Source organism: Ambystoma mexicanum, chromosome 2q (assembly GCF_040938575.1).
Source record: "Ambystoma mexicanum isolate Mex_15411 chromosome 2q, UKY_AmexF1_1, whole genome shotgun sequence".
Lineage (NCBI taxonomy): Eukaryota > Metazoa > Chordata > Amphibia > Caudata > Ambystomatidae > Ambystoma > Ambystoma mexicanum.
The window spans coordinates 1,421,264,905-1,421,285,320 of record NC_090924.1 but is presented as its reverse complement, the minus strand read 5'-3'; positions in this window follow the sequence as shown (position 1 = coordinate 1,421,285,320).

The following is a 20,416-nucleotide window of genomic DNA, read 5'->3' as shown; positions in this document are numbered from 1 at the left end:
TTCATGAGGTTGATGATGATGTGCAATGGCTATATTCATATCTATCTTTCATAGAAACACTTTTCATGAGGTTGATGATGATGTGCAATAGCTATATTCATATCTATCTTTCATAGAAACACTTTCCATGAGGTTGATGATGATGTGCAATGGCTATATTCATATCTATATTTCATAGAAACAATTTTCATGAGGTTGATGATGATGTGCAATGGCTATATTCATATCTATCTTTCATAGAAACACTTGTCATAAGGTTGATGATGATGTACAATGCTGTATTCATATCTATCTTTCATAGAAACACTTTTCATGAGGCTGATGATGATGTGCAATGGCTATATTCATATCAATGTTTCATAGAGACACTTTTCATGAGGTTGATGATGATGTGCAATGGCTATATTCATATCTATCTTTCATAGAAACAAATTTCATGAGGTTGATGATGATGTGCAATGGCTGTATTCATGTCTATCTTTCATAGAAACACTTTTTACGATGTTGATGATGATATGCAATGGCTGTATTCATGTCTATCTTTCATACAAACACTTTTCACGATGTTGATGATGATGTGCACTGGCTGTATTCATGTCTATCTTTCATAGAAACACTTTTCATGAGGTTGATGATGTCAAAGAAACACTTTTCATGATGTTGATAATGATATGCAATGGTTATATTCATATCTATCTTTCATAGAAACACTTGTCATAAGGTTGATGATGATGTACAATGGCTGTATTCATATCTATCTTTCAAAGAAACACTTTTCATGAGGTTGATGATGATGTGCAATGGCTGTATTCATGTCTATCTTTCATAGAAACACTTTTCATGAGGCTGATGATGTGCAATGGCTATATTCATATCTATCTTTCATAGAAAAACTTTTCATGAGGTTGATGATGTGAAATAAACACTTTTCATGATGTTGATAATGATATGCAATGGTTATATTCATATCTATCTTTCATAGAAACACTTTTCATGAGGCTGATGATGATGTGCAATGGCTATATTCATATCTATCTTTCATAGAACCACTTTTCATGAGGTTGATGATGATGTGCAATGGCTATATTCATATCTATCTTTCATAGAAACAAATTTCATGAGGTTGATGATGATGTGCAATGGCTGTATTCATGTGTATCTTTCATAGAAATACTTTTCATGATGATGATGATGATGTGCAATGGCTGTATTCATGTCTATCTTTCATACAAACACTTTTCACGATGTTGATGATGATTTGCACTGGCTGTATTCATGTCTATCTTTCATAGAAACACTTTTCATGAGGTTGATGATGTCAAAGAAACACTTTTCATGATGTTGATAATGATATACAGTGGTTATATTCATATTTATCTTTCATAGAAACACTTGTCATAAGGTTGATGATGATGTACAATGGCTGTATTCATATCTATCTTTCATAGAAACACTTTTCATGAGGTTGATGATGATGTGCAATGGCTGTATTCATATCTATCTTTCATAGAAACACTTTTCATGATGCTGATGATGATGTGCAATGGCTGTATTCATGTCTATCTTTCATAGAAACACTTTTCATGAGGTTGATGATGATGTGCAATGGCTGTATTCATGTATCTTTCATATAAACACTTTTCATGATGCTGATGATGATGTGCAATGGCTGTATTCATGTCTATCTTTCATAGAAACACTTTTCATGAGGTTGATGATGATGTGTAATGGCTGTATTCATATCAATCTTTCATAAAAACACTTCATGAGGTTGATGATGATATGCAATGGCTGTATTCATGTCTATATTTCATAGAAACACTTCATGAGGTTGATGATGTGCAATGGCTGTATTCATATCTATCTTTCATAGAAACACTTTTCATGATGCTGATGATGATGTGCAATGGCTGAATTCATGTCTATCTTTCAAAGAAACACTTTTCATCAGGTTGATGATGATATGAAATGGTTATATTCATATCTATCTTTCATAGAAACACTTGTCATGAGGTTGGTGACGATGTGCAATGGCTGTATTCATATCTATCTTTCCTATAAACACTTTTCATGATGCTGATGATGATGTGCAATGGCTGTATTCATGTCTATCTTTCATAGAAACACTTTTCATGAGGTTGATGATGATGTGCAATGGCTGTATTCATGTCTTTCATAGAAACACTTTTCATGATGTTGATGATGATGTGCAATGGCTGTATTCATGTCTTTCATAGAAACACTTTTCATGATGTTGATGATGATGTGCAATGGCTGTATTCATGTCTATCTTTGATAGAAACACTTTTCATGATGTTGATGATGATATGCAATGGCTGTATTCATATCTATCCTTCATAGAAACAAATTTCATGAGGTTGATGATGATGTGCAATGGCTGTATTCATGTGTATCTTTCATAGAAATACTTTTCATGATGATGATGATGATGTGCAATGGCTGTATTCATGTCTATCTTTCATACAAACACTTTTCACGATGTTGATGATGATTTGCACTGGCTGTATTCATGTCTATCTTTCATAGAAACACTTTTCATGAGGTTGATGATGTCAAAGAAACACTTTTCATGATGTTGATAATGATATACAGTGGTTATATTCATATTTATCTTTCATAGAAACACTTGTCATAAGGTTGATGATGATGTACAATGGCTGTATTCATATCTATCTTTCATAGAAACACTTTTCATGAGGTTGATGATGATGTGCAATGGCTGTATTCATATCTATCTTTCATAGAAACACTTTTCATGATGCTGATGATGATGTGCAATGGCTGTATTCATGTCTATCTTTCATAGAAACACTTTTCATGAGGTTGATGATGATGTGCAATGGCTGTATTCATGTATCTTTCATATAAACACTTTTCTTGATGCTGATGATGATGTGCAATGGCTGTATTCATGTCTATCTTTCATAGAAACACTTTTCATGAGGTTGATGATGATGTGTAATGGCTGTATTCATATCAATCTTTCATAAAAACACTTCATGAGGTTGATGATGATATGCAATGGCTGTATTCATGTCTATATTTCATAGAAACACTTCATGAGGTTGATGATGTGCAATGGCTGTATTCATATCTATCTTTCATAGAAACACTTTTCATGATGCTGATGATGATGTGCAATGGCTGAATTCATGTCTATCTTTCAAAGAAACACTTTTCATCAGGTTGATGATGATATGAAATGGTTATATTCATATCTATCTTTCATAGAAACACTTGTCATGAGGTTGGTGACGATGTGCAATGGCTGTATTCATATCTATCTTTCCTATAAACACTTGTCATGATGCTGATGATGATGTGCAATGGCTGTATTCATGTCTATCTTTCATAGAAACACTTTTCATGAGGTTGATGATGATGTGCAATGGCTGTATTCATGTCTTTCATAGAAACACTTTTCATGATGTTGATGATGATGTGCAATGGCTGTATTCATGTCTTTCATAGAAACACTTTTCATGATGTTGATGATGATGTGCAATGGCTGTATTCATGTCTATCTTTGATAGAAACACTTTTCATGATGTTGATGATGATATGCAATGGCTGTATTCATATCTATCCTTCATAGAAACAATTTTCACGAGGTTGATGATGATATGCAATGGCTGTATTCATGTCTATCTTTCATAAAAACACTTTTCACGATGTTGATGATGATGTGCACTGGCTGTATTCATGTCTATCTTTCATAGAAACACTTTTCATGAGGTTGATGATGTCAAAGAAACACTTTTCATGATGTTGATAATGATATGCAATGGTTATATTCATATCTATCTTTCATAGAAACACTTGTCATAAGGTTGATGATGATGTACAATGGCTGTATTCATATCTATCTTTCATAGAAACACTTTTCATGAGGTTGATGATGATGTGCAATGGCTGTATTCATGTGTATCTTTCATAGAAACACTTTTCATGAGGTTGATGATGATGTGCAATGGCTGTATTCATGTGTATCTTTCATAGAAACACTTTTCATGATGATGATGATGATGTGCAATGGCTGTATTCATATCTATCTTTCAGAGAAACACTTTTCACGAGGTTGATGATGATGTGCAATGGGTATATTCATATCTATCTTTCATAGAAACACTTTTTACGATGTTGATGATGATATGCAATGGCTGTATTCATGTCTATCTTTCATACAAACACTTTGCATGATGTTGATGTTGATGATGTGCAATGGCTGTATTAATGTCTATGTGGTTGATGATGTCAAAGAAACACTTTTCATGATGCTGATGATGTCAAAGAAACACTTTTCATGATGTTGATAATGATATGCAATGGTTATATTCATATCTATCTTTCATAGAAACATTTGTCATAAGGTTGATGATGATGTACAATGGCTGTATTCATATCTATCTTTCATAGAAACACTTTTCATGAGGTTGATGATGATGTGCAATGGCTATATTCATATCTATCTTTCATAGAAACACTTTTTACGATGTTGATGATGATATGCAATGGCTGTATTCATGTCTATCTTTCATAGAAACACTTTTAACGATGTTGATGATGATATGCAATGGCTGTATTCATGTCTATCTTTCATACAAACACTTTGCATGGTGTTGATGATGATGTGCAATGGCTGTATTAATGTCTATGTGGTTGATGATGTCAAAGAAACACTTTTCATGATGCTGATGATGTGAAAGAAACACTTTTCATGATGTTGATAATGATATGCAATGGTTATATTCATATCTATCTTTCATAGAAACACTTTTCATGAGGTTGATGATGATGTGCAATGGCTGTATTCATATCTATCTTTCATAGAAACACTTTTCATGAGGTTGATGATGTCAAAGAAACACTTTTCATGATGTTGATAATGATATGCAATGGTTATATTCATATCTATCTTTCATAGAAACACTTGTCATACGGTTGATGATGATGTACAATGGCTGTATTCATATCTATCTTTCATAGAAACACTTTTCATGAGGTTGATGATGATGTGCAATGGCTGTATTCATGTGTATCTTTCAAAGAAACACTTTTCATGAGGTTGATGATGATGTGCAATGGCTGTATTCATGTGTATCTTTCATAGAAACACTTTTCATGATGATGATGATGATGTGCAATGGCTGTATTCATATCTATCTTTCAGAGAAACACTTTTCACGAGGTTGATGATGATGTGCAATGGGTGTATTCATATCTATCTTTCATAGAAACACTTTTTACGATGTTGATGATGATATGCAATGGCTGTATTCATGTCTATCTTTCATACAAACACTTTGCATGATGTTGATGATGATGATGTGCAATGGCTGTATTAATGTCTATGTGGTTGATGATGTCAAAGAAACACTTTTCATGATGCTGATGATGTCAAAGAAACACTTTTCATGATGTTGATAATGATATGCAATGGTTATATTCATATCTATCTTTCATAGAAACATTTGTCATAAGGTTGATGATGATGTACAATGGCTGTATTCATATCTATCTTTCATAGAAACACTTTTCATGAGGTTGATGATGATGTGCAATGGCTATATTCATATCTATCTTTCATAGAAACACTTTTTACGATGTTGATGATGATATGCAATGGCTGTATTCATGTCTATCTTTCATAGAAACACTTTTAACGATGTTGATGATGATATGCAATGGCTGTATTCATGTCTATCTTTCATACAAACACTTTGCATGGTGTTGATGATGATGTGCAATGGCTGTATTAATGTCTATGTGGTTGATGATGTCAAAGAAACACTTTTCATGATGCTGATGATGTGAAAGAAACACTTTTCATGATGTTGATAATGATATGCAATGGTTATATTCATATCTATCTTTCATAGAAACACTTTTCATGAGGTTGATGATGATGTGCAATGGCTGTATTCATATCTATCTTTCATAGAAACACTTTTCATGAGGTTGATGATGATGTTCAATGACTGTATTCATATCTATCTTTCATAGAAACACTTGTCATAAGGTTGATGATGATGTACAATGGCTGTATTCATATCTATCTTTCATAGAAACACTTTTCATGAGGTTGATGATGATGTGCAATGGCTGTATTCATATGGTTGATGATGATGTGCAATGGCTGTATTCATATCTATCTTTCATAGAAACACTTTTCATGAGGTTGATGATGATGTACAATGACTGTATTCATATCTATCTTTCATAGAAACACTTGTCATAAGGTTGATGATGATGTACAATGGCTGTATTCATATCTATCTTTCATAGAAACACTTTTCATGAGGTTGATGATGATGTGCAATGGCTGTATTCATATCTATCTTTCATAGAAACACTTTTCATGAGGTTGATAATGATATGCAATGGCTGTATTCATATCTATCTTTCATAGAAACACGTTTTACGATGTTGATGATGATCTGCAATGGCTGTATTCATGTCTATCTTTCATACAAACACTTTGCATGATGTTGATGATGATGTGCAATGGCTGTATTAATGTCTATGTGGTTGATGATGTCAAAGAAACACTTTTCATGATGCTGATGATGTCAAAGAAACACTTTTCATGATGTTGATAATGATATGCAATGGTTATATTGATATCTATCTTTCATAGAAACACTTGTCATAAGGTTGATGATGATGTACAATGGCTGTATTCATATCTATCTTTCATAGAAACACTTTTCATGAGGTTGATGATGATGTGCAATGGCTGTATTCATATCTATCTTTCATAGAAACACTTTTCATGAGGCTGATGATGTGCAATGGCTATATTCATATCTATGTTTCATAGAAACACTTTTCATGAGGTTGATAATGATATGCAATGGTTATATTCATATCTATCTTTCATAGAAACACTTTTCATGAGGCTGATGATGATGTGCAATGGCTATATTCATATCTATCTTTCATAGAAACACTTTTCATGAGGTTGATGATGTCAAAGAAACACTTTTCATGATGTTGATAATGATATGCAATGGTTATATTCATATCTATCCTTCATAGAAACACTTGTCATAAGGTTGATGATGATGTACAATGGCTGTATTCATATCTATCTTTCATATAAACACTTTTCATGAGGTTGATGATGATGTGCAATGGCTATATTCATATCTATCTTTCATAGAAACACTTTTCATGAGGTTGATGATGATGTGCAATAGCTATATTCATATCTATCTTTCATAGAAACACTTTCCATGAGGTTGATGATGATGTGCAATGGCTATATTCATATCTATCTTTCATAGAAACAATTTTCATGAGGTTGATGATGATGTGCAATGGCTATATTCATATCTATCTTTCATAGAAACACTTGTCATAAGGTTGATGATGATGTACAATGCTGTATTCATATCTATCTTTCATAGAAACACTTTTCATGAGGCTGATGATGATGTGCAATGGCTATATTCATATCAATGTTTCATAGAGACACTTTTCATGAGGTTGATGATGATGTGCAATGGCTATATTCATATCTATCTTTCATAGAAACAAATTTCATGAGGTTGATGATGATGTGCAATGGCTGTATTCATGTCTATCTTTCATAGAAACACTTTTTACGATGTTGATGATGATATGCAATGGCTGTATTCATGTCTATCTTTCATACAAACACTTTTCACGATGTTGATGATGATGTGCACTGGCTGTATTCATGTCTATCTTTCATAGAAACACTTTTCATGAGGTTGATGATGTCAAAGAAACACTTTTCATGATGTTGATAATGATATGCAATGGTTATATTCATATCTATCTTTCATAGAAACACTTGTCATAAGGTTGATGATGATGTACAATGGCTGTATTCATATCTATCTTTCATAGAAACACTTTTCATGAGGTTGATGATGATGTGCAATGGCTGTATTCATATCTATCTTTCATAGAAACACTTTTCATGAGGCTGATGATGTGCAATGGCTATATTCATATCTATCTTTCATAGAAAAACTTTTCATGAGGTTGATGATGTGAAATAAACACTTTTCATGATGTTGATAATGATATGCAATGGTTATATTCATATCTATCTTTCATAGAAACACTTTTCATGAGGCTGATGATGATGTGCAATGGCTATATTCATATCTATCTTTCATAGAACCACTTTTCATGAGGTTGATGATGATGTGCAATGGCTATATTCATATCTATCTTTCATAGAAACAAATTTCATGAGGTTGATGATGATGTGCAATGGCTGTATTCATGTGTATCTTTCATAGAAATACTTTTCATGATGATGATGATGATGTGCAATGGCTGTATTCATGTCTATCTTTCATACAAACACTTTTCACGATGTTGATGATGATTTGCACTGGCTGTATTCATGTCTATCTTTCATAGAAACACTTTTCATGAGGTTGATGATGTCAAAGAAACACTTTTCATGATGTTGATAATGATATACAGTGGTTATATTCATATTTATCTTTCATAGAAACACTTGTCATAAGGTTGATGATGATGTACAATGGCTGTATTCATATCTATCTTTCATAGAAACACTTTTCATGATGCTGATGATGATGTGCAATGGCTGTATTCATGTGTATCTTTCATAGAAACACTTTTCATGATGCTGATGATGATGTGCAATGGCTGTATTCATGTCTATCTTTCATAGAAACACTTTTCATGAGGTTGATGATGATGTGCAATGGCTGTATTCATGTGTATCTTTCATAGAAACACTTTTCATGATGATGATGATGATATGCAATGGTTATATTCATATCTATCTTTCATAGAAGCACTTGTCATAAGGTTAATGATGATGTACAATGGCTGTATTCATATCTATCTTTCAGAGAAACACTTTTCACGAGGTTGATGATGATGTGCAATGGCTGTATTCATATCTATCTTTCATAGAAACACTTTTCATGAGGTTGATGATGATGTGCAATGGCTGTATTCATATCTATCTTTCATAGAAACACTTTGCATGATGTTGATGATGATGTGCAATGGCTGTATTAATGTCTATGTGGTTGATGATGTCAAAGAAACACTTTTCATGATGCTGATGATGTCAAAGAAACACTTTTCATGATGTTGATAATGATATGCAATGGTTATATTCATATCTATCTTTCATAGAAACACTTGTCATAAGGTTGATGATGATGTACAATGGCTGTATTCATATCTATCTTTCATAGAAACACTTTTCATGAGGTTGATGATGATGTGCAATGGCTGTATTCATATCTATCTTTCATAGAAACACTTTTCATGAGGCTGATGATGATGTGCAATGGCTATATTCATATCTATCTTTCATAGAAACACTTTTCATGAGGTTGATGATGTCAAAGAAACACATTTCATGATGTTGATAATGATATGCAATGGTTATATTCATATCTATCTTTCATAGAAACACTTTTCATGAGGCTGATGATGATGTGCAATGGCTATATTCATATCTATCTTTCATAGAAACACTTTTCATGAGGTTGATGATGTCAAAGAAACACTTTTCATGATGTTGATAATGATATGCAATGGTTATATTCATATCTATCTTTCATAGAAACACTTTTCATGAGGTTGATGATGTCAAAGAAACACATTTCACGATGTTGATAATGATATGCAATGGTTATATTCATATCTATCTTTCATAGAAACACTTTTCATGAGGTTGATGATGATGTGCAATGGCTATATTCATATCTATCTTTCATAGAAACACTTGTCATAAGGTTGATGATGATGTACAATGGCTGTATTCATATCTATCTTTCATAGAAACACTTTTCATGAGGCTGATGATGATGTGCAATGGCTATATTCATATCTATCTTTCATAGAAACACTTTTCATGAGGTTGATGATGTCTAAGAAACACATTTCATGATGTTGATAATGATATGCAATGGTTAAATTCATATCTATCTTTCATAGAAACACTTTTCATGAGGCTGATGATGATGTGCAATGGCTATATTCATATCTATCTTTCATAGAAACACTTGTCATAAGGTTGATGATGATGTACAATGGCTGTATTCATATCTATCTTTCATAGAAACACTTTTCATGAGGTTGATGATGATGTGCAATGGCTATATTCATATCTATCTTTCATAGAAACACTTTTCATGAGGTTGATGATGATGTGCAATGGCTGTATTCATGTCTATCTTTCATAGAAACACGTTTTACGATGTTGATAATGATATGCAATGGTTATATTCATATCTATCTTTCATAGAAACACTTTTCATGAGGTTGATGATGTCAAAGAAACACATTTCATGATGTTGATAATGATATGCAATGGTTATATTCATATCTATCTTTCATAGAAACACTTTTCATGAGGTTGATGATGATGTGCAATGGCTATATTCATATCTATCTTTCATAGAAACACTTGTCATAAGGTTGATGATGATGTACAATGGCTGTATTCATATCTATCTTTCATAGAAAAACTTTTCATGAGGTTGATGATGATGTGCAATGGCTATATTCATATCAATGTTTCATAGAAACACTTTTCATGAGGTTGATGATGATGTACAATGGCTATATTCATATTTATCTTTCATAGAAACAAATTTCATGAGGTTGATGATGATGTGCAATGGCTGCATTCATGTGTATCTTTCATAGAAATACTTTTCATGATGATGATGATGATGTGCAATGGCTGTATTCATGTCTATCTTTCATATAAACACTTTTCACGATGTTGATGATGATGTGCACTGGCTCTATTCATGTCTATCTTTCATAGAAACACTTTTCATGAGGTTGATGATGTCAAAGAAACACTTTTCATGATGTTGATAATGATATGCAATGGTTATATTCATATCTATCTTTCATAGAAACACTTGTCATAAGGTTGATGATGATGTACAATGGCTGTATTCATATCTATCTTTCATAGAAACACTTTTCATGAGGTTGATGATGATGTGCAATGGCTGTATTCATATCTATCTTTCATAGAAACACTTTTCATGAGGCTGATGATGTGCAATGGCTATATTCATATCTATCTTTCATAGAAACACTTTTCATGAGGTTGATGATGTCAAAGAAACACTTTTTATGATGTTGATAATGATATGCAATGTTTATATTCATATCTATCTTTCATAGAAACACTTTTCATGAGGCTGATGATGATGTGAATTGGCTATATTCATATCTATCTTTCATAGAAACACTTTTCATGAGGCTGATGATGTGCAATGGCTATATTCATATCTATCTTTCATAGAAACACTTTTCATGAGGTTGATGATGTCAAAGAAACACTTTTCATGATGTTGATAATGATATGCAATGGTTATATTCATATCTATCTTTCATAGAAACACTTGTCATGAGGTTGATGATGATGTACAATGGCTGTATTCATATCTATCTTTCATATAAACACTTTTCATGAGGTTGATGATGATGTGCAATGGCTATATTCATATCTATCTTTCATAGAAACACTTTTCATGAGGTTGATGATGATGTGCAATGGCTATATTCATATCTATCTTTCATAGAAACACTTTTCATGAGGTTGATGATGATGTGCAATGGCTATATTCATTTCTATCTTTCATAGAAACACTTTTCATGAGGTTGATGATGATATACAATGGCTATATTCATATCTATCTTTCATAGAAACAAATTTCATGAGGTTGATGATGATGTGCAATGTCTGTATTCATGTGTATCTTTCATAGAAATACTTTTCATGATGATGATGATGATGTGCAATGGCTGTATTCATGTCTATCTTTCATAGAAACACTTTTTATAATGTTGATGATGATATGCAATGGCTGTATTAATGTCTATCTTTCATACAAACACTTTTCACGATGTTGATGATGATGTGCACTGGCTGTATTCATGTCTATCTTTCATAGAAACACTTTTCATGAGGTTGATGATGTCAAAGAAACACTTTTCATGATGTTGATAATGATATGCAATGGTTATATTCATATCTATCTTTCATAGAAACACTTGTCATAAGGTTGATGATGATGTACAATGGCTGTATTCATATCTATCTTTCATAGAAACACTTTTCATGAGGTTGATGATGATGTGCAATGGCTGTATTCATATCTATCTTTCATAGAAACACTTTTCATGATGCTGATGATGATGTGCAATGGCTGTATTCATGTCTATCTTTCATAGAAACACTTTTCATGAGGTTGATGATGATGTGCAATGGCTGTATTCATATCTATCTTTCATAGAAACACTTTTCATGAGGTTGATGATGATGTACAATGACTGTATTCATATCTATCTTTCATAGAAACACTTGTCATAAGGTTGATGATGATGTACAATGGCTGTATTCATATCTATCTTTCATAGAAACACTTTTCATGAGGTTGATGATGATGTGCAATGGCTGTATTCATATCTATCTTTCATAGAAACACTTTTCATGAGGTTGATAATGATATGCAATGGCTGTATTCATATCTATCTTTCATAGAAACACGTTTTACGATGTTGATGATGATCTGCAATGGCTGTATTCATGTCTATCTTTCATACAAACACTTTGCATGATGTTGATGATGATGTGCAATGGCTGTATTAATGTCTATGTGGTTGATGATGTCAAAGAAACACTTTTCATGATGCTGATGATGTCAAAGAAACACTTTTCATGATGTTGATAATGATATGCAATGGTTATATTGATATCTATCTTTCATAGAAACACTTGTCATAAGGTTGATGATGATGTACAATGGCTGTATTCATATCTATCTTTCATAGAAACACTTTTCATGAGGTTGATGATGATGTGCAATGGCTGTATTCATATCTATCTTTCATAGAAACACTTTTCATGAGGCTGATGATGTGCAATGGCTATATTCATATCTATGTTTCATAGAAACACTTTTCATGAGGTTGATAATGATATGCAATGGTTATATTCATATCTATCTTTCATAGAAACACTTTTCATGAGGCTGATGATGATGTGCAATGGCTATATTCATATCTATCTTTCATAGAAACACTTTTCATGAGGTTGATGATGTCAAAGAAACACTTTTCATGATGTTGATAATGATATGCAATGGTTATATTCATATCTATCCTTCATAGAAACACTTGTCATAAGGTTGATGATGATGTACAATGGCTGTATTCATATCTATCTTTCATATAAACACTTTTCATGAGGTTGATGATGATGTGCAATGGCTATATTCATATCTATCTTTCATAGAAACACTTTTCATGAGGTTGATGATGATGTGCAATAGCTATATTCATATCTATCTTTCATAGAAACACTTTCCATGAGGTTGATGATGATGTGCAATGGCTATATTCATATCTATCTTTCATAGAAACAATTTTCATGAGGTTGATGATGATGTGCAATGGCTATATTCATATCTATCTTTCATAGAAACACTTGTCATAAGGTTGATGATGATGTACAATGCTGTATTCATATCTATCTTTCATAGAAACACTTTTCATGAGGCTGATGATGATGTGCAATGGCTATATTCATATCAATGTTTCATAGAGACACTTTTCATGAGGTTGATGATGATGTGCAATGGCTATATTCATATCTATCTTTCATAGAAACAAATTTCATGAGGTTGATGATGATGTGCAATGGCTGTATTCATGTCTATCTTTCATAGAAACACTTTTTACGATGTTGATGATGATATGCAATGGCTGTATTCATGTCTATCTTTCATACAAACACTTTTCACGATGTTGATGATGATGTGCACTGGCTGTATTCATGTCTATCTTTCATAGAAACACTTTTCATGAGGTTGATGATGTCAAAGAAACACTTTTCATGATGTTGATAATGATATGCAATGGTTATATTCATATCTATCTTTCATAGAAACACTTGTCATAAGGTTGATGATGATGTACAATGGCTGTATTCATATCTATCTTTCATAGAAACACTTTTCATGAGGTTGATGATGATGTGCAATGGCTGTATTCATATCTATCTTTCATAGAAACACTTTTCATGAGGCTGATGATGTGCAATGGCTATATTCATATCTATCTTTCATAGAAAAACTTTTCATGAGGTTGATGATGTGAAATAAACACTTTTCATGATGTTGATAATGATATGCAATGGTTATATTCATATCTATCTTTCATAGAAACACTTTTCATGAGGCTGATGATGATGTGCAATGGCTATATTCATATCTATCTTTCATAGAACCACTTTTCATGAGGTTGATGATGATGTGCAATGGCTATATTCATATCTACCTTTCATAGAAACAAATTTCATGAGGTTGATGATGATGTGCAATGGCTGTATTCATGTGTATCTTTCATAGAAATACTTTTCATGATGATGATGATGATGTGCAATGGCTGTATTCATGTCTATCTTTCATACAAACACTTTTCACGATGTTGATGATGATTTGCACTGGCTGTATTCATGTCTATCTTTCATAGAAACACTTTTCATGAGGTTGATGATGTCAAAGAAACACTTTTCATGATGTTGATAATGATATACAGTGGTTATATTCATATTTATCTTTCATAGAAACACTTGTCATAAGGTTGATGATGATGTACAATGGCTGTATTCATATCTATCTTTCATAGAAACACTTTTCATGATGCTGATGATGATGTGCAATGGCTGTATTCATGTCTATCTTTCATAGAAACACTTTTCATGAGGTTGATGATGATGTGCAATGGCTGTATTCATGTGTATCTTTCATAGAAACACTTTTCATGATGCTGATGATGATGTGCAATGGCTGTATTCATGTCTATCTTTCATAGAAACACTTTTCATGAGGTTGATGATGATGTGCAATGGCTGTATTCATGTGTATCTTTCATAGAAACACTTTTCATGATGATGATGATGATATGCAATGGTTATATTCATATCTATCTTTCATAGAAGCACTTGTCATAAGGTTAATGATGATGTACAATGGCTGTATTCATATCTATCTTTCAGAGAAACACTTTTCACGAGGTTGATGATGATGTGCAATGGCTGTATTCATATCTATCTTTCATAGAAACACTTTTCATGAGGTTGATGATGATGTGCAATGGCTGTATTCATATCTATCTTTCATAGAAACACTTTGCATGATGTTGATGATGATGTGCAATGGCTGTATTAATGTCTATGTGGTTGATGATGTCAAAGAAACACTTTTCATGATGCTGATGATGTCAAAGAAACACTTTTCATGATGTTGATAATGATATGCAATGGTTATATTCATATCTATCTTTCATAGAAACACTTGTCATAAGGTTGATGATGATGTACAATGGCTGTATTCATATCTATCTTTCATAGAAACACTTTTCATGAGGTTGATGATGATGTGCAATGGCTGTATTCATATCTATCCTTCATAGAAACACTTTTCATGAGGCTGATGATGATGTGCAATGGCTATATTCATATCTATCTTTCATAGAAACACTTTTCATGAGGTTGATGATGTCAAAGAAACACATTTCATGATGTTGATAATGATATGCAATGGTTATATTCATATCTATCTTTCATAGAAACACTTTTCATGAGGCTGATGATGATGTGCAATGGCTATATTCATATCTATCTTTCATAGAAACACTTTTCATGAGGTTGATGATGTCAAAGAAACACTTTTCATGATGTTGATAATGATATGCAATGGTTATATTCATATCTATCTTTCATAGAAACACTTTTCATGAGGTTGATGATGTCAAAGAAACACATTTCACGATGTTGATAATGATATGCAATGGTTATATTCATATCTATCTTTCATAGAAACACTTTTCATGAGGTTGATGATGATGTGCAATGGCTATATTCATATCTATCTTTCATAGAAACACTTGTCATAAGGTTGATGATGATGTACAATGGCTGTATTCATATCTATCTTTCATAGAAACACTTTTCATGAGGCTGATGATGATGTGCAATGGCTATATTCATATCTATCTTTCATAGAAACACTTTTCATGAGGTTGATGATGTCTAAGAAACACATTTCATGATGTTGATAATGATATGCAATGGTTAAATTCATATCTATCTTTCATAGAAACACTTTTCATGAGGCTGATGATGATGTGCAATGGCTATATTCATATCTATCTTTCATAGAAACACTTTTCATGAGGTTGATGATGTCAAAGAAACACATTTCATGATGTTGATAATGATATGCAATGGTTATATTCATATCTATCTTTCATAGAAACACTTTTCATGAGGTTGATGATGATGTGCAATGGCTATATTCATATCTATCTTTCATAGAAACACTTGTCATAAGGTTGATGATGATGTACAATGGCTGTATTCATATCTATCTTTCATAGAAACACTTTTCATGAGGTTGATGATGATGTGCAATGGCTATATTCATATCTATCTTTCATAGAAACACTTTTCATGAGGTTGATGAGGATGTGCAATGGCTGTATTCATGTCTATCTTTCATAGAAACACGTTTTACGATGTTGATAATGATATGCAATGGTTATATTCATATCTATCTTTCATAGAAACACTTTTCATGAGGTTGATGATGTCAAAGAAACACATTTCATGATGTTGATAATGATATGCAATGGTTATATTCATATCTATCTTTCATAGAAACACTTTTCATGAGGTTGATGATGATGTGCAATGGCTATATTCATATCTATCTTTCATAGAAACACTTGTCATAAGGTTGATGATGATGTACAATGGCTGTATTCATATCTATCTTTCATAGAAAAACTTTTCATGAGGTTGATGATGATGTGCAATGGCTATATTCATATCAATGTTTCATAGAAACACTTTTCATGAGGTTGATGATGATGTACAATGGCTATATTCATATTTATCTTTCATAGAAACAAATTTCATGAGGTTGATGATGATGTGCAATGGCTGCATTCATGTGTATCTTTCATAGAAATACTTTTCATGATGATGATGATGATGTGCAATGGCTGTATTCATGTCTATCTTTCATATAAACACTTTTCACGATGTTGATGATGATGTGCACTGGCTGTATTCATGTCTATCTTTCATAGAAACACTTTTCATGAGGTTGATGATGTCAAAGAAACACTTTTCATGATGTTGATAATGATATGCAATGGTTATATTCATATCTATCTTTCATAGAAACACTTGTCATAAGGTTGATGATGATGTACAATGGCTGTATTCATATCTATCTTTCATAGAAACACTTTTCATGAGGTTGATGATGATGTGCAATGGCTGTATTCATATCTATCTTTCATAGAAACACTTTTCATGAGGCTGATGATGTGCAATGGCTATATTCATATCTATCTTTCATAGAAACACTTTTCATGAGGTTGATGATGTCAAAGAAACACTTTTTATGATGTTGATAATGATATGCAATGTTTATATTCATATCTATCTTTCATAGAAACACTTTTCATGAGGCTGATGATGATGTGAATTGGCTATATTCATATCTATCTTTCATAGAAACACTTTTCATGAGGCTGATGATGTGCAATGGCTATATTCATATCTATCTTTCATAGAAACACTTTTCATGAGGTTGATGATGTCAAAGAAACACTTTTCGTGATGTTGATAATGATATGCAATGGTTATATTCATATCTATCTTTCATAGAAACACTTGTCATGAGGTTGATGATGATGTACAATGGCTGTATTCATATCTATATTTCATATAAACACTTTTCATGAGGTTGATGATGATGTGCAATGGCTATATTCATATCTATCTTTCATAGAAACACTTTTCATGAGGTTGATGATGATGTGCAATGGCTATATTCATATCTATCTTTCATAGAAACACTTTTCATGAGGTTGATGATGATGTGCAATGGCTATATTCATATCTATCTTTCATAGAAACACTTTTCATGAGGTTGATGATGATATACAATGGCTATATTCATATCTATCTTTCATAGAAACAAATTTCATGAGGTTGATGATGATGTGCAATGTCTGTATTCATGTGTATCTTTCATAGAAATACTTTTCATGATGATGATGATGATGTGCAATGGCTGTATTCATGTCTATCTTTCATAGAAACACTTTTTATAATGTTGATGATGATATGCAATGGCTGTATTCATGTCTATCTTTCATACAAACACTTTTCACGATGTTGATGATGATGTGCACTGGCTGTATTCATGTCTATCTTTCATAGAAACACTTTTCATGAGGTTGATGATGTCAAAGAAACACTTTTCATGATGTTGATAATGATATGCAATGGTTATATTCATATCTATCTTTCATAGAAACACTTGTCATAAGGTTGATGATGATGTACAATGGCTGTATTCATATCTATCTTTCATAGAAACACTTTTCATGAGGTTGATGATGATGTGCAATGGCTGTATTCATATCTATCTTTCATAGAAACACTTTTCATGATGCTGATGATGATGTGCAATGGCTGTATTCATGTCTATCTTTCATAGAAACACTTTTCATGAGGTTGATGATGATGTGCAATGGCTGTATTCATGTGTATCTTTCATAGAAACACTTTTCATGATGCTGATGATGATGTGCAATGGCTGTATTCATGTCTATCTTTCATAGAAACACTTTTCATGAGGTTGATGATGATGTGCAATGGCTGTATTCATGTGTATCTTTCATAGAAACACTTTTCATGATGATGATGATGATGATATGCAATGGTTATATTCATATCTATCTTTCATAGAAACACTTGTCATAAGGTTGATGATGATGTACAATGGCTGTATTCATATCTATCTTTCAGAGAAACACTTTTCACGAGGTTGATGATGATGTGCAATGGCTGTATTCATATCTATCTTTCATAGAAACACTTTTTACGATGTTGATGATGATATGCAATGGCTCTATTCATGTCTATCTTTCATACAAACACTTTGCATGATGTTGATGATGATGTGCAATGGCTGTATTCATGTCTATGTGGTTGATGATGTCAAAGAAACACTTTTCATGATGCTGATGATGATGTGCAATGGCTATATTCATATCTATCTTTCATAGAAACACTTTTCATGAGGTTGATGATGATGTGCAATGGCTGTATTCATATCTATCTTTCATAGAAACACTTTTTACGATGTTGATGATGATATGCAATGGCTGTATTCATCTCTATCTTTCATACAAACACTTTGCATGATGTTGATGATGATGTGCAATGGCTGTATTAATGTCTATGTGGTTGATGATGTCAAAGAAACACTTTTCATGATGCTGATGATGTCAAAGAAACACTTTTCATGATGTTGATAATGATATGCAATGGTTATATTCATATCTATCTTTCATAGAAACACTTGTCATAAGGTTGATGATGATGTACAATGGCTGTATTAATATCTATCTTTCATAGAAACACTTTTCATGAGGTTGATGATGATGTGCAATGGCTGTATTCATATCTATCTTTCATAGAAACACTTTTCATGAGGCTGATGATGATGTGCAATGGCTATATTCATATCTATCTTTCATAGAAACACTTTTCATGAGGTTGATGATGTCAAAGAAACACATTTCATGATGTTGATAATGATATGCAATGGTTATATTCATATCTATCTTTCATAGAAACACTTTTCATGAGGCTGATGATGGTGTGCAATGGCTATATTCATATCTATCTTTCATAGAAACACTTTTCATGAGGTTGATGATGTCAAAGAAACACTTTTCATGATGTTGATAATGATATGCAATGGTTATATTCATATCTATCTTTCATAGAAACACGTGTCATAAGGTTGATGATGATGTGCAATGGCTGTTTTCATATCTATCTTTCATAGAAACACTTTTCATGAGGTTGATGATGATGTGCAATGGCTGTATTCATATCTATCTTTCATAGAACACTTTTCATGAGGCTGATGATGATGTGCAATGGCTATATTCATATCTATCTTTCATAGAAACACTTTTCATGAGGTTGATGATGATGTGCAATGGCTATATTCATATCTATCTTTCATAGAAACACTTTTCATGAGGTTGATGATGATGTGCAATGGCTGTATTCATGTCTATCTTTCATAGAAACACGTTTTACGATGTTGATGATGATGTGCAATGGCTGTATTAATGTCTATGAGGTTGATGATGTCAAAGAAACACTTTTCATGATGCTGATGATGATGTGCAATGGCTGTATTCATGTCTATCTTTCATAGAAACACTTTTCATGATGCTGATGATGATGTGCAATGGCTGTATTCATGTCTATCTTTCATAGAAACACTTGTCATGAGGT